Source organism: Echinops telfairi, unplaced genomic scaffold, assembly GCF_000313985.2.
Source record: "Echinops telfairi isolate 266 unplaced genomic scaffold, ASM31398v2 ScPeMD7_3533;HRSCAF=4204_0, whole genome shotgun sequence".
Lineage (NCBI taxonomy): Eukaryota > Metazoa > Chordata > Mammalia > Afrosoricida > Tenrecidae > Echinops > Echinops telfairi.
Window position 1 is genome coordinate 39,348,826 of NW_022107431.1, and position 14,393 is coordinate 39,363,218.

The 14,393-nt window shown below is 39.9% G+C and overlaps 1 protein-coding gene across 1 annotated transcript in view; it reads right to left on the bottom strand.

Moving 5' to 3' along the window:
- SESN1 (sestrin 1) overlaps window positions 1-14,393 on the bottom strand; it is a 112,894-nt gene that overhangs the window by 40,621 nt on the left and 57,880 nt on the right. The gene's annotated exons all lie outside the window — the stretch shown is intronic.

Here is a 14,393-nt window from a genome sequence, read left to right on the forward strand (position 1 = left end):
TTCTCCTATGTTTTCTTCTACAAGTTTTATAGCTCAAGTTTTTCATTTACTAGATCATATACATTTAATTACATCTGAAAATTGAACTGTTAAATTGTTTCTCTCCAGGGAATGGGATATGTGTAAGTGACAATCACTTTTCATATATCTATAATATTTGGCTATCTCTCTGCCATAATTAAAAAAAAACACTCCACCACAGCACAGATAATTTGGGGGGGGTATGACAGCTCTGCCAGGGTTAATTTTGTTCAAGGGGCCAATCTGACCTTAAAGTCTTTGGGTATATGGGATGTGTATTGTACAGACTGATTACTCCCCAATGATTTTCTACTATAAGAAGGAAACTTAAAAGTTTTTATGAAAAAATTCCCCTGCCTCTATAACAAGAAGTAAAATGGTCTTTCTTTAAGACACTAGAACAGGCAAATACTGTGGTAAGACTGAGTGATTAAAACATTCTACTTCTAGTGCCCTTGGGCCATTAAAAAAAGAAAAAATATACCTCTTAAAAGTAATATTAGGTGATGCCACATAGAAAACTGGGCAGCATATAGCAGAGAGCCAAAGAGAATCTACTAATTAAAAAAAAATCCCACAATTTAGGGCCTCGCACAGAACCAAGACTGAGCACTGGAGGCTTGATGTTGGTGTACGAGCCCCCAATAAAATGATTTTTTTAAAAAAGATATCCTTTTAAAAAGCCTCCTAAGCCATAATAACACTCCCCCAAACTTTCCAAATAATCTGCTGCTAAAGAAATGAGAAAACCGTGCTGAAATTGCACAATGGATATGCTGGCATAGAGAAGGAATCTTGGAATTGAGTCTGAAGGTCATCATTAAAAATGTCTAGTGCAGGTCTAGGGTCTAAATTGCTCATAACAGCCTAAACAACCTTTGTTTTTGTGTTTACTCTGAAACAGAGATCTCAAGGAAGCTGGTGGTCATTTCAGGATACTTTTTTACCCACTTTGCTTAAGAAAATTATTTGCTTTAGAAGATTTGCAATAATGTAATCAGTGAATGGAAAACTAAAGTGGCAAGAATGTGCCTAAATTCTACTGGGAATTTCAAAGACCCACCATTTCTAAGAATTACAGAACTCTGTGTCCTAGAAAGACTTTTTTCCCTATCCACTGATGACTAAGGGTGCTATTAAGAACAATAGAAACCATAAAACACAGTAATTGTACAAAAAAAGGTGGTCTCCAGATGAAATGCACTTGATTTATGGCAATTTCAGAACAATTCTTATGAGTAGCAGAGATGGTTTTACTTTATTAAATTTTTTTCTTGAGTGTGAATTATTGCTTCAGACACTGTGAATGCTGAATTTGAAATGTTGTTACTTTCCTACCAAACAAATAAAGAGCCAAAAAAACCCCAAGCCTGCTGCTTTGAGTCAATTCTGACTCATAGCATAGTGACCCTACACGGCAGTGTAGAACTGCCTTGTTGGGTTTGCAAGACTGTCGTCCTTATGAAAGCAGGCTGTCACACCCTTCTCCTGTTGAGTGGCTGCTGGTTTGAACACTTTAAAAACACCCTACCGCCAGCGCGGCTTCTCTTCCTACTGCCTCCCCTAATTTCAATCGCAGTCTCCAGTAACAAGCTGGTTTCTCTTTTCTGTTTTCCTTAGTGGGGAAGGAGATACTCAAGTTATTTTACTATATAAATGTGTATTCAATTAAGCTCTATTTTGCTGAGCTTCTTTAGAGCTTCAGAAAGATTCCTACATATAAGCAAAGGCTATCAGACATCATAAACTCTTAGCTATTAAGGTAAACAGTCTTCAAAATGTTTGCACCTCCTTCCATCCCCATCAGTACAAGTGATAGGTAAAAGTGAACAACATAATCTTTTAACTCGCTGTAGCTAATTGAAAGGCTGGAGATTCCAGTCTACCCGAAGGTGCCTCAGAAGAAAGGCCTGGTAATCTACTTCCATACCCCTGCTCACCCTCACCCCCCAAAAAACCAAAAAACCTCCACTACTGAAAACTCCATGGAATGCAGTTGTATGCTGACACAAAGAGGTTGTCGCCACGGACTCCATGGCAGTTAACAACAGCAATCGCTTTTCCAGACACTGGGGTGTCAGAGGCATGTGTCTGCTTCCTCTGGCTCTCTGCTCTCCGGTTCTGCATTCCTGTGAACAAGAGCCCTAGCTCTGGAACCCTGGGAGTCAGCTGTATGTAGTGCTTGACAGTAATGCTTGACAGTAGTGCCCCTGCTTGTAGCCCTCGATCTGAGAATTTGGTCTAAGACAGGTCTGGAAATTAAAAAGAAGAAAGCTTTCTGAAGAATCGAGAAGACCACACTTTGGGACTGTGAATGTGCACTAAACGATAACGATGCTATGTTGTGCGCATTTCTGTGAAGGTGCAGAGTGCTAACAGGGAGTTCCTGTGTAGGCAGAGTGCAGTGTGGCCAGGAGGACCCTGAGAGAGCGCTCCACTATATCAATATCCAAGGCAAGGAACTTCCTTTTCCTATCTCAAAACTTCGTTTCTCAGTTGCCTGAAGTTATTCATCTGTAGGTTTAAGGACGAGCTGAGACTATTGGTGAATCAGAGAAGTAGAAAAATAACCAAGAAATGGGTTACGGAGAAATAGGTCACAAGGAGGTGAATAAAAGGCTCAAATCCTTAAGATCCTGAGACCTTGGAAAGAACGACAAAAATCTCACGCTGATCAGTGGTTCTACTTAGGAACTGTGGAATGTGAAGAAACAGAGTGTCCATTGATAGACTGTTTACGCAATCCACAAATGAATCTCACATAAAGAGACTTATGTACTTTCTCACAACAGCCTTGTAGGCATTATTCCTGTATTACCCAAGAAGAGACCTGACAGGCAGCTGGAAAATTGTCGAGCTCCGAGTCAAATGCAGGCAGGCAGCTGACTGCAGGTCCAGTGTTCTTTCTGTTCCACTAGGCAACAGTCTAAAATGGCACTTCCAAGCCAGACCTTAATACAGTTGATCAGGAAAGACACAGAAACAATTAGAGAGCAAACTAGGCAATGTGTGAGTGATTCTGCCTTGGATTACATTCCAAACTTCAAAAGCACTGCCACTGAGTCACTCCTGACTCACAGCGAGCCAACTGGACAGGGCAGAACTGCCTCTGTGGGTTTCTGAGACTATAAATCTTTACGGGAGTAGAAAGCCTTATCGTTCCCCCTTGGCGCTGCTGGCGTTTTTGAACTGCTGGCCTGTGGTTAATGTGTAAACCACTATGCCACGGATGTTCCTTGGGTTACATGTCACAGATGACAAATATCTGGGAAGAGGGAAGGAGGGAAGCCTGAAAGGCTGGGGAGCAGAAGGGTTCAGAGGGCAGGAGCTGGATGGACCCAAGAGGCAGTGAGGAGGATGCTTTGGCTATGGTGTTGTTGTTGTTGTTGGTGGTGGTGGTGGTGGTGGAGTGTGTGTGTGTGTGTGTGTGTGTGTGTGTGAGAGAGAGAGAGAGAGAGAGAGAGAGAGAGAGAGAGAAGCAGTGAGGTCAGAAAAGCTAGGGTTAATTGTAGGAAGGGTTGAAAGCCAGAGAAAGAGAAGATTAAAGGATCAGGAAGCAATAAAGAAGAGCTGATAGGCTTCGAGCAGAGACATGCAGTCATGGAAACAATGACTTTCATGGGTGTAGGATGAGCTGGGGTGGAAGAAAACTGTGCACAGCTGAGGAAGTGGCAGTGAGACCAACCCCTCCCTTTCCTCTATGGCCTCCAGACCCCATGCAACTCCACAGTCCCTGCAGCCTGCCTCACACCGGGACATGGGTGCATGCTCTTTGCTCTGATGCTCTGTCCCTTCTTCTCCAGGCCCACCCCTCACTTTCAGTTGGAAGCTAATACATTGCCTTGGAGAATCCTTCCCTGATGCCCCCTCACCGGAGTGAAACGTCCCTCTTCGGGTCCCACCTGCCACAACACTCATTTTTCTGCACTTTCATTCCATTGTGCTGCCCTGCCTTCAGGGTAGGTAGGACCTGACCCGTCTCTCCAGCACTGAATCCCCTGGCACATGATGAGAGAATCAGAGAAAGTAAGAAAGGAAAGTGATTTAAGGGTTAACTAAAGATTATATATGAACAGGTAAGAAGACAGGCACACATACATGTCTGGTAAAATACGGTAAATCAGAAGACGGTCTTGACCCTCACCAATGGTGGATTTCGAGCCTTATTTCTACCCAAGTCCATAATGACCAGGGTGGTTGGAGCAGAGTTCAGGCAAAGACAGAAAGAAGGCACACCTTTTATAACCACTGCACGAGGGCAGTAGGATGTAATGTTTTAAAAAATTACTTTGGCCTTGAAGAAAGAAGAGAACTCAACAACTTTCATTTAACTAGCTAGAGAGAGCATAATGCTTTGGAAGAATCTCACAACATATTTCAGAAAATACAAAGATAAAAGAAACACAATCCCACAATAAAAATAAATAAATTCCAGGCCAATAAGAATCACATAAAGTGGAACTATGTGAGAGGTACAAACAGTGCTATGAATTCTCAGGAGGAGGAGAAGGCAAGGATCATAAAAAGACTTTAACCAAGGAAATGAGGTAACTGAGCTGAGCTTTTAGAAGACAGGAAACGTGTGGGGTAGGTAGCCCGAGTTGTGGGTCAGAGCTTTAGGACAGTGCAATCAATGATCCAGTTAAGAAGCAATTAGGGTACAAACCAGATGCCAGTGGAAATGGAATGGGGTGACATAGCTGGGAAATTTTAGAAGACAGACTCTTACACTTTTGATTATCAATTAGAAGAAACTATTTCCCAAGAAGCTTCTTTCTACTTTATGCCCAAGCAAATACAAAGGAAATGCTACTAGGTAGGATACGAAGTTGCTGCCAGTTGTTTTTATTCCGTAGTATCCCTCTGCAATTATCTTCAACACTGAAAATCAGCCTGTGAAAGGGGAAAGAAGCTGAACTTGAAATAATCAGCTCTGGATTCAAGTTCCAGAATGTTATACCTTAGCTTTTCCCTTTGTGAAATGGGAGTGATGAGGCTTACTCCAGGGAGTTGATGTAAGAACCAAATGTGATCACATTAAAAACTGTTAGAAACAAATGAGCTACTGTATTGCCAGTGCCAATATTTTGATATTTTCCTATTGTCAGGTTGCCATTGAAACAGGAGAAGTTTTCACAACAAATAAGAGCGAACACTTAACACTGCCTCTCACAACTGATTTTAGCTGTGTTTCTGGGTAGAAACAAGACAACAATCAGATGAAGTATACTATTAAACATTTATAAAGAAGAGATAGTAAAATTTAATGGCTAAAAGCATTAGCTTTAGAGTCTAACAACACCGAGTTCCATAGATAAATTAATCTCTTAGTCTCCATGTTCTCACCTGAACCACGGGAATTCTAATACCTTCAGGGACCACAGGCTTACCTGTGAACATTATAGTGACTGGCTAGGAGTAAGTGGTCAGAAAGCAATAGCTAGGGGGAGCAACAGTAAGGGCTCCTACAAAGAGACATAGCATCAGATACGGAGTCAGCCGTCCTAACTCAGTGAGACTGTAAGCTAACGAACTCTCTGTTTGTGAAGAATGACAGCTGCAATCCTCATCTGGGTAATCTTCCTTTTGGTATTTTGGGCTTGAACAAGGTGTATGTAAGATAAAAATGAATGGTTATGGATGCACATTATTGAATTTTGTATTTTAATGTCATTACTTATTTTTTTAATTTATGTGCTTTTAACAGTTTCATTGGCATATAATGCACATTTATTTTATATATTTTTAATTAAAAAATCATTTTATTAGGGGCTCATACAACTCTTATCACAATCCATACATACATACATTGTGTAAAGCACATTTGTACATTCATTGCCCTCATCATTCTCAAAACATGTGCTCTTCACTTAAGCCCCTGGCATCAGCTCCTCAATTTTTTTCCCTCTCTCCCCGTTCCCCCCTCCCTCATGAGCCCTTGATAATTTATAAATTATTATTATTTTGCCATATCTTGCACTGTCCGACGTTTCTCTTCACCCACCTTCCCTCCACCCTCCTGGTATCACCACTCTCACCACTGGTCCTGAAGGGATCATCCGCCTGGATTCCCTGTGTTTCCAGTTCCTATCTGTACCAGTGTACATCCTCTGGTCTAGCCAGATTTGTATGATAGAATTGGGATCATGATAGAGGGTGGGGAGGAAGCATTTAAGAACTAAAGGAAAGTTGTATGTTTCATCGTTGCTACTATAATGGACATTTCATACAATTCAATAGTTCAATCACATCAAGAAGAGCTGTATAATCATTCCCACAATCAGTTTTAGAACATTTTCATTCTTGTACCCATCGTTCTAAGCTCCCCATTTCCCCTCAACCTCCCCTGCCTTATGTGCAAGGAACCATGAATCCAGTTGCTGTCTCTATAGATTTACCTACCCTGGAGTTCATCTATAGGAAAACATGAAAAACAAACAAAACTAGCAACAATAACAAAGTAAAGCAGATTAAAACCTCAATTGAAAAGAAAGCAGAAAATACATAATTACTTCTAATGACAATACTGTATTTAATTTAATGTGAAACACAATATAACCTTTATATAAGCAACATTAATGAATTTACATAATATAATAGAATCTAGACATAAAACAATAAAATATTTAATATTTTCCTTTAATTTAGCACATACTTGTCTACCATTTATTTATTTATTTAAACTTGGCTACCATTTTGGGGGGCTGGGGCTACCATTTTATACTGATACTTTTCCAACGCAGTTCATTGGTCAATGTAATGGAAGTAGCTAGCTGTACACAGTAACTGTACTTCTTTTTCCATGTTTAGTAAAACTCCAAACCTCTAGTTGTACATATTACATTAGTCAGAATAAAGACTATCATCAGATTTCCTTTCAGCTGAGTGTGATCATGGTACCAAAGGAAAGACACTCTTCCCCAGCCTGCCTGGCTTCCACCTGGATGCAGAGCCAGAGCTGGCGCAGCCGTCCATCCCGGGTTTCTACGGTGAAGTTGTTGAAATGACACAGAAGGAATCTGGGTCCCTATTAATTCTCAAGTGTCTATTCTGAACTTCCATCATGAAGAACCGTAAACAGCTTTACTGTCACTGGCAGCTTACTCTTGTTCTAAGTAACACGGACAAAATGAAAGCTAAATTTTAAATTCATTTATTTTCTTAATGAATGTTCCTGATCTTCGTATGTCTCCTCTCTTCTTATACCCAACTCAAGATTCCTAGATGCCTGGAGACACCTGTCCCTTTGACTAGGTGTTACAGGAGAAAAGAGGGGCAAGTAGGTTCCTTCTGCTATTCCATCATTGATATAACTAGAGTTTACTTTGTTCTTCAACCCAGAATTTCAGGTCCAAAGAAGAATTACCCTCAAAGATGGCATTCATCTGTTCAGTACTCATTCAATAAAATTTTATTGAGTACTATTGTATGCTAGACTATGTTGGCTGCTGACTTCAGAGAGCTAAGTCTGGCATTCTTTTTTTTTTTTAAAAGGAGATTGGGTTTTGTTCTGCTATTTGTGCACCACTCTTCTTTGGTTCCAAATTTTCTTATAGAATCAAAGTGAAAGATAAGTAAATGTAAACAGTTGGAGGAAAGCCTGCGAAGTGAGAGGTAGGAAGAAGCTCAGAGGCGTGGAGGGGCACTCTTCCGGCCCAGGGCAAAGATATACCATCAGTATAGTAAAGACGGACAGAGGGGCAAGGGAAAGGAACAAATATTCATTGTGTTTTACTGGCTTATATACAGCCTCCCAACCTCTTTCACATATTGATTAATAAAGATAGCTTATTATAACTTAAACTTCTGGAGCACAGCAATTGCCCTCTGAATTGTTTTCTCTGCCCTTAGCATTCATATGACCAAAAGCCTTTGGCAGGCCTTAAAAGGCTCCCCAGGAAACTCTCTTATTCTATCCCCCAGTCAGAACTCATTGGGACCTTCTCTTACCAATGTCTCCAGAAGGAAAAGATGATTCAGCAGAATGGAAAGGGAGGAGGTGTTGATGATTATCTCCAGCTAAAATTTAAGATAACTTTTCCCACAGGAGCTTTGTTAAATAGAACCTGAACATCATTCATACTGCTAATTCTAATTCCTTTGAGTTAAAATTGACTTTTGTGGGTTGGTATTAGGATTTGCCAGAGACAAAAAATAAGTTTGGAATTCCAAATAATGGTTAAGAATTTTAACGTGGACGGTAGCCCCGTTTTGAGATGTGGCAAGCCTGTACCTCGTCCTCGGCCTAAAAGACAAGATGAGGGTGGTGTTATTGTTGGGGGTGGGGCTCCAGAAGAACGGAGAAACAAGTCAGCAACTGATGCCGGGTTCGTCTTTGGGTTTTTACCTCTGGTTTGAAGGAGAGGGTATTTATGAAATACAAGTTGTGACATTTAGTTCTTAATACTCAACAATATGACTTTATGAAAATCTTTTTGTAGGCTGTGGTTTTAACGCTTCACAAGTAGTTTCTTTTCCTGTTAACTTTCAGACAACTCTGCTTACACTTGGGCTAAATACCTGGAGGAAGTGCTACCACAATTTTAGCTTTTTTGTTTCCAGTTGAGCTATTATTCTCAGTTTCTTCTCATTAGTAAAGCATCATATGTTCACTCACAGTTCTCTAACCTAATAAAAATGCTCTTAAAATAATTATAGCAAGATAATAAAACAACTAGAAATCCGAGACAGAGAAAAAGAGGAACAATGTCCCATCACTGGCAGCAAAAAGTACAGATGTCTTCAAACTTTCTTTGGCTTTAATTTAGCACCTGAACCATGGAACTCATCAAAGTCGCTCGTCTTTTTCTACAGGGCCCCTGCCCACACCACAGTATGCAAATATAATAATACTTTTTTTATTATTCTTGGAATGTGCAAAGACCTGGAATTAGAAAATCACAAAGAATACATTCAGTGGTATATCTCAAGTTGAAAGAACTTATGCAAAACTTAATGCTTCAAGTTGCTCTCCTGAACAATTCTAGGGGCCAAATATTGAACCATGCAGGAAGCATCAAAAGAAGCTGGAAGGAATTAACAGAATCACTATATAAAAAAAACCCAAACCAAATAAAAAAACCTAGGCAACATTCAACCATTTTAGGAGGTAGCATATAAACAAGAACCAATGATATTGAAGGAAGAAGCCCAAGTTATACTGAAGACATTAGTGAAAAGCAAGCCTCCAGGAATTGAGCAGAATACCAACCGAAATGTTTCAACACACTGAAGCAGCTCTGAGAGCACTCACTAGTCTGTGCCAAGAACTTGGGAAGGCAGATATCTGCAAGACTGACTGGAAGTTATTCTTATTCATACCCCATCCAAAGAAAGGTGAACCAACAGAATGTGGAAATTGAGAAACACCATCACTATGAGAGGACTTGGACTGAAAGTTATCATTGCTGACGTCATTTGGATCTTGGGTGAAAGCAGAGAATACCAGAAAGATGCTTATTTTTTATTGAGTATGAAAAGGCGATTGTGTGGATCATAACAAACTATGGATAACTTTCAGAAGAACAAGAACTCCAAAACACTTCATTGTACTCATGCAGAAACTGTACACAGACCAAGAGGACAAGGGATCCTGCATAGTTTAAAATCAGGATAGATGTGCATCAGGGTTGTATCCTTTTACTAAACTTACTGAAGCTGCATGCTGAGCAAATAATCTGAGAAACTTGACTATATGAATAAGAAAGAGACATCAGGATTAGGAGACTGCGCACTAACAATCTATGATATGTGGATGATAAACATTCCTTGCTAGAAGTGAAGAGAACTTGAAGCATTTACTGATGAAGGTAATGATAGAGCCTTCAGTGTGGGTTACAACTCAATGTAAAGAACACCAAAATCCTCACAACTGTACCAGGAGACATCATTAAGATAAAAAATGAAAAGATTGAAGTTGTCAAGGATTTCATTTTACTTGGATCCACAATCAAGGCTCATGGAAACAGCAATCAAGAAATTAAACAAAGTATTGCATGGGGCTAATCTGCTGCACAAGACCCCCTGAAAGTGTTTGAAGAGCAAGGCTGTTACTTTGAGGACCAACGTGCACGAGGGTATTTTCAATCACTTCATGTGCGTGTGAAAGCTAAGCAATGAATACGAAAGACTTCAAGAAAGAATGCAAGATGCACTTGAATTATGGTGTTGAAGAATACTGAAAGTACTGTGGTCTGCCAGGGAACAAAAACAAACCTGTCTGGCAGGAAGGACGGCCAGACTACTTCTTAAGAGACTCGGGTGGTGAGATTCTGTCTCACATACTTTGGATATGTTATCAGGAGAGACCAGTCTCTAGTAAAGGACATCATGCTTGGTGAGATAGACAGAGAAAAAGAGGAAGACCCTCAGTGAGATGGACTGACATAGTGCTGCAACATTTGGGCTCAAACATAATTGTGATGATGATACAGGGCAGGGTAGTGTTTTGTTCTGTTGTACATAGGGCCACTAGGAGTGGGAGCTAACTCAACAGCACCTAACAGCAGCATTAATAATGTATCGATGTGTCACAAAGTAGAGCCATTTAATAAAACATATTATGAACCACTGTACGTAATATCTTTGATGTTTATAACCGAGGGACAGCTTAAAAAGATGGCAACACTTTGGAATGCCTACCCCAAGGTTAGCAGATCAAAACCATCAGACATTCTCTGGGAGATAAATGAGGCTTTCTACTGCCATAAGGAATTACAGTCTCAGAAAACGACTACCTACCCTGTCCTACACAGTCGCTACGAGTTAGAATCCACTTGATAGCAGACTTGCAGGTTTTTAAAGAAGTAAAGATAACCCTTCCCTCCCCTGTGGGCCCTAAATTAAGTAAAGAAAACAATAACAACGATAAACACATTTACCTCATTTATGAATGATGTCACTTAAGACTTTGTGATACAGCACTGTTGCACTACTATATCATCTATAAAATGCATTCTTTCAATACAATCAAAATTTTAGATCAGATTTATTCCAGCAGGGGCCTAAAAGTCTTGTTTAGTGTTTTTTTCTCTGACGACTTTAATTAAATTTAGAACACAGAATGCAATATTTTTACCTTGGATGGTAAATATCATTGGTTGCTAGAAACCATAAACCTCTATTAATTGGTGTCTTTGCACAGCAATATTTATGGCACCTTTAATTCATAAGAATGACTTTGAAGTACTACAAAATGGTAAAATACTCTCTGGTTAAACGATGTGATTATACTCAGCATCAAGTCCATAGTCTTTGAACAATGATAGAATTATTACTCAGCTATAATAATTATAAAGCAAATTGGGACAAAACAGAAGAAACTCTGAGAGTGCCCAAGTACCAATACTGTCATTCTACGGATGAAGAAATGGATAACCAGAGGTGAACTGTATTGCTTAATGTTGAGGTACTTATTAGTTTTTAGGAATCTGGACATCTATGTGCAAAACCAGGCCTATTCGTGGAATGTACTAGAGAGTAAATGGCTGCTTACTTGGATAAAAAATAACGATAATAATACAAGAAAATCTATCACCCACTGGGAGCAGGTGACAGAGAGCTGTGAGTGGCCATCTGAGATGCAACGTAGATTCCATAGAGCTTTCCCGTTCAGAACAAAGACCAAGGGAGAAAGGTAAAGAATGAAGGAAACAATCAGTCCAAGGATTAAAGGACCATGCAAAACATAGCCTCCTTTAGCCTGAAACTAGAAAAAGTAGATGGTGCCTAACTACTATCACTGACCCCTCTATCAGGATCACAATAGAAAGTCCTAGGCAGAGTGGGAGAAAAATGTAAAAAATTAGAAATCACCCAAAAGAAAAAAAAATCCAAATGTATTGGTCTGAGAGACACTGATGGAACGCCTGCAACCATGACCCTTAGGCATCTTCAAGCCTGGATTGGAACCATTCCCAGGGATGAATAATGCTCACGAGGAATGGACTCTTCCTAATAATCAACCTGTGAGTCCCAAAAGACAGCATTTGCCCAACAATAATCTTCAGAAGGCAAGGAAGGGCAGGAGGAAAGATGGCCAGGGGGACCCAGGGAAGAAATGCCAAGAGTGCTGTTAAACTAAGGGGCTGCAGCTAATGTCACAAAACTGTGTATAAATTATTGAATGGAAAGCTAATTTGTTCTGCAAACTTACACCTAGGCCATAATAAAATGTATACACACACACACACACACACACACACACACGTCACCTAAATTCATCTTTCCAGATGTAAATGGTAAAATGATGATACTTAGTAGTTAGTTGACTCTATTTGGATAAGGCTCAAAAAAGCCGATATTTTTATAGGCAGAGTATTTTCATTGTCTTGTTAAACTGAAAATACCCAAGAAAAGCGAAAACTTGTTAAGCTACATAATCGATTCAAGCTTTGTGTAGGCATACAAGGTGACAATCTGTAGAGAACAATTATCCTTGAAAATCCCTTGAGAATGTATCATACTGGAAACGATGACAAACCATTTCCAATATGTCCGAAACAGAATTCTGTCTTCCAGCCTTACAGGCGAAGCCTGCTCATTTGGTTCAGCACTAGTTGGAGTTATTGGTTTGACGTATTTAAAAACAGCCTGACTTTAACCCCCAACTTACCTTCAGCATGGTGAAATGCTTGCTCCATGTGAGGCAAGCACCAGAGAAGATAGCAGCCTTCTGTTTTCAGTTCACACTCACTCAAGAGCATCTGTTCACTGAGTGGGATGGGTTGTTGGGCAGAATTGCCTATTATATTTAGATGCATATTGCTAAGTGCAAGTTCAAAACCACCAGCTGCTCCTTGAGAAAAAGACATGGCTTTCTACTCCTAGAAAGAGTTAATATCTCTGAAACTTTCAGCAGGCAATTCTAGTCTGTTTTATAGGGTTGCTATGACTTAGTGTTGACTCAATGGCAGTGAGTTTAAGAATTATATATATATATATATATGTATTTTTCTATCCTTTATTAATTTTTTATAGGAGAGAATAGTTTGATTTTGTATGTGTTAAATGTATGGATGAATAAGTCCACTGTGAGAATCTGCTTCTAAGAATATGGTTTGGTGGCATATTAGGGCAGGACAAGAGAGAGTAGGCTCCCTGCCTGAGAGCAAGAAGAGAGTCCATAGGAAGGCAGATCATGGCCAAACATATCCTTTGCTTACTTCACAACTTTGTCCAGGGCAAGACCTTAAAATCACAACAGCTTAGTAAAACCCTAATACCCCAAATTCTCAACTGTGACAGAAAACTGAGAATTGTCATTTCCCTTCACTTTTGCAAATCCTGGCTTATAGGGTTGAAAGCATCATCTTTTTCTTTCACTATTTTCAGTTCAAGATGAGGTCATCCAATTAAAAGCAACTTGAAGGCAAGCACATGAACTCTGCAGATAACAGAGCTGTCTGTGACTTTTCTTACTGAGAACTGCAGCAAGTGCTGGCTATCTGTTTCTGAAGCATCACAAGGGGAGGGGGGTGTCTGACCACTGATTAAAGACCCCAAGTCGTCATGTTAAATGAAGATGGCTTACATGGAATATACATGAATTCACTGAAATAGCATAATAAAGTTATTCAAAATGAATGTGTGCCCTAAAGGTATAAAGGTATATACACTAAGTGTCCATTCAAGGTTCCTATAGCTACAAATTCACTTTTTCAAGAACCTTGCTGATTTTTTTCCCCCCAACTTAGGAGTCTTGCTCCTGCAAAAAAACAAGTTAGGTAAGTGAATGCTCATGGCTTCAAATCCAAAAAGTACACAGGGATGGGAGAAGGGTGGGAACCCGGCTAAAAAGGGGGATTTCATGGTCACAGCCGCTCCACACAGGTCCCATCCATCCAACAAAAGCTGAGGGCGAATGTGGATGGCTGTGCCCACTGCAGCTGGCTGGAAACACATGGCCTATTGGCACCTCGTGTTATCTTTTGCAAAAAAACCCAAAAACTTTGTCTTGGGACTAGATATTATTATTTAAATGTCCAGGCTTCGGTTATAGCACTAATGAACATTCTTTAAGTTAACAACAACAAAAATCCTTTTTCCTTTCACAAAAGCAATGATTTCATTAAGCAGGTCTCCTCTCATGTATATGAAATTCCTTTTTATTATATTCAAATACACACCCCCCTAATTAATTAGGAATGAAATTACCGTACTAGGCAGACAGCTTTTTTTTTTTCCCTTTAGAGGGGGTGTGTATTAGTCTGGGTACTTTGGAGAAACAAATCCATGGCGACTCACGTATAAGAGAGAGTTTTATGTAAAGAAAAGGTGCATCACGAAAACATCCCAACCCAATGCTGCCTAAGCCCACAAGTCCAACATTAACCCATACCCAACACCAGTCCACAAAGTCCTTCACCTCACAA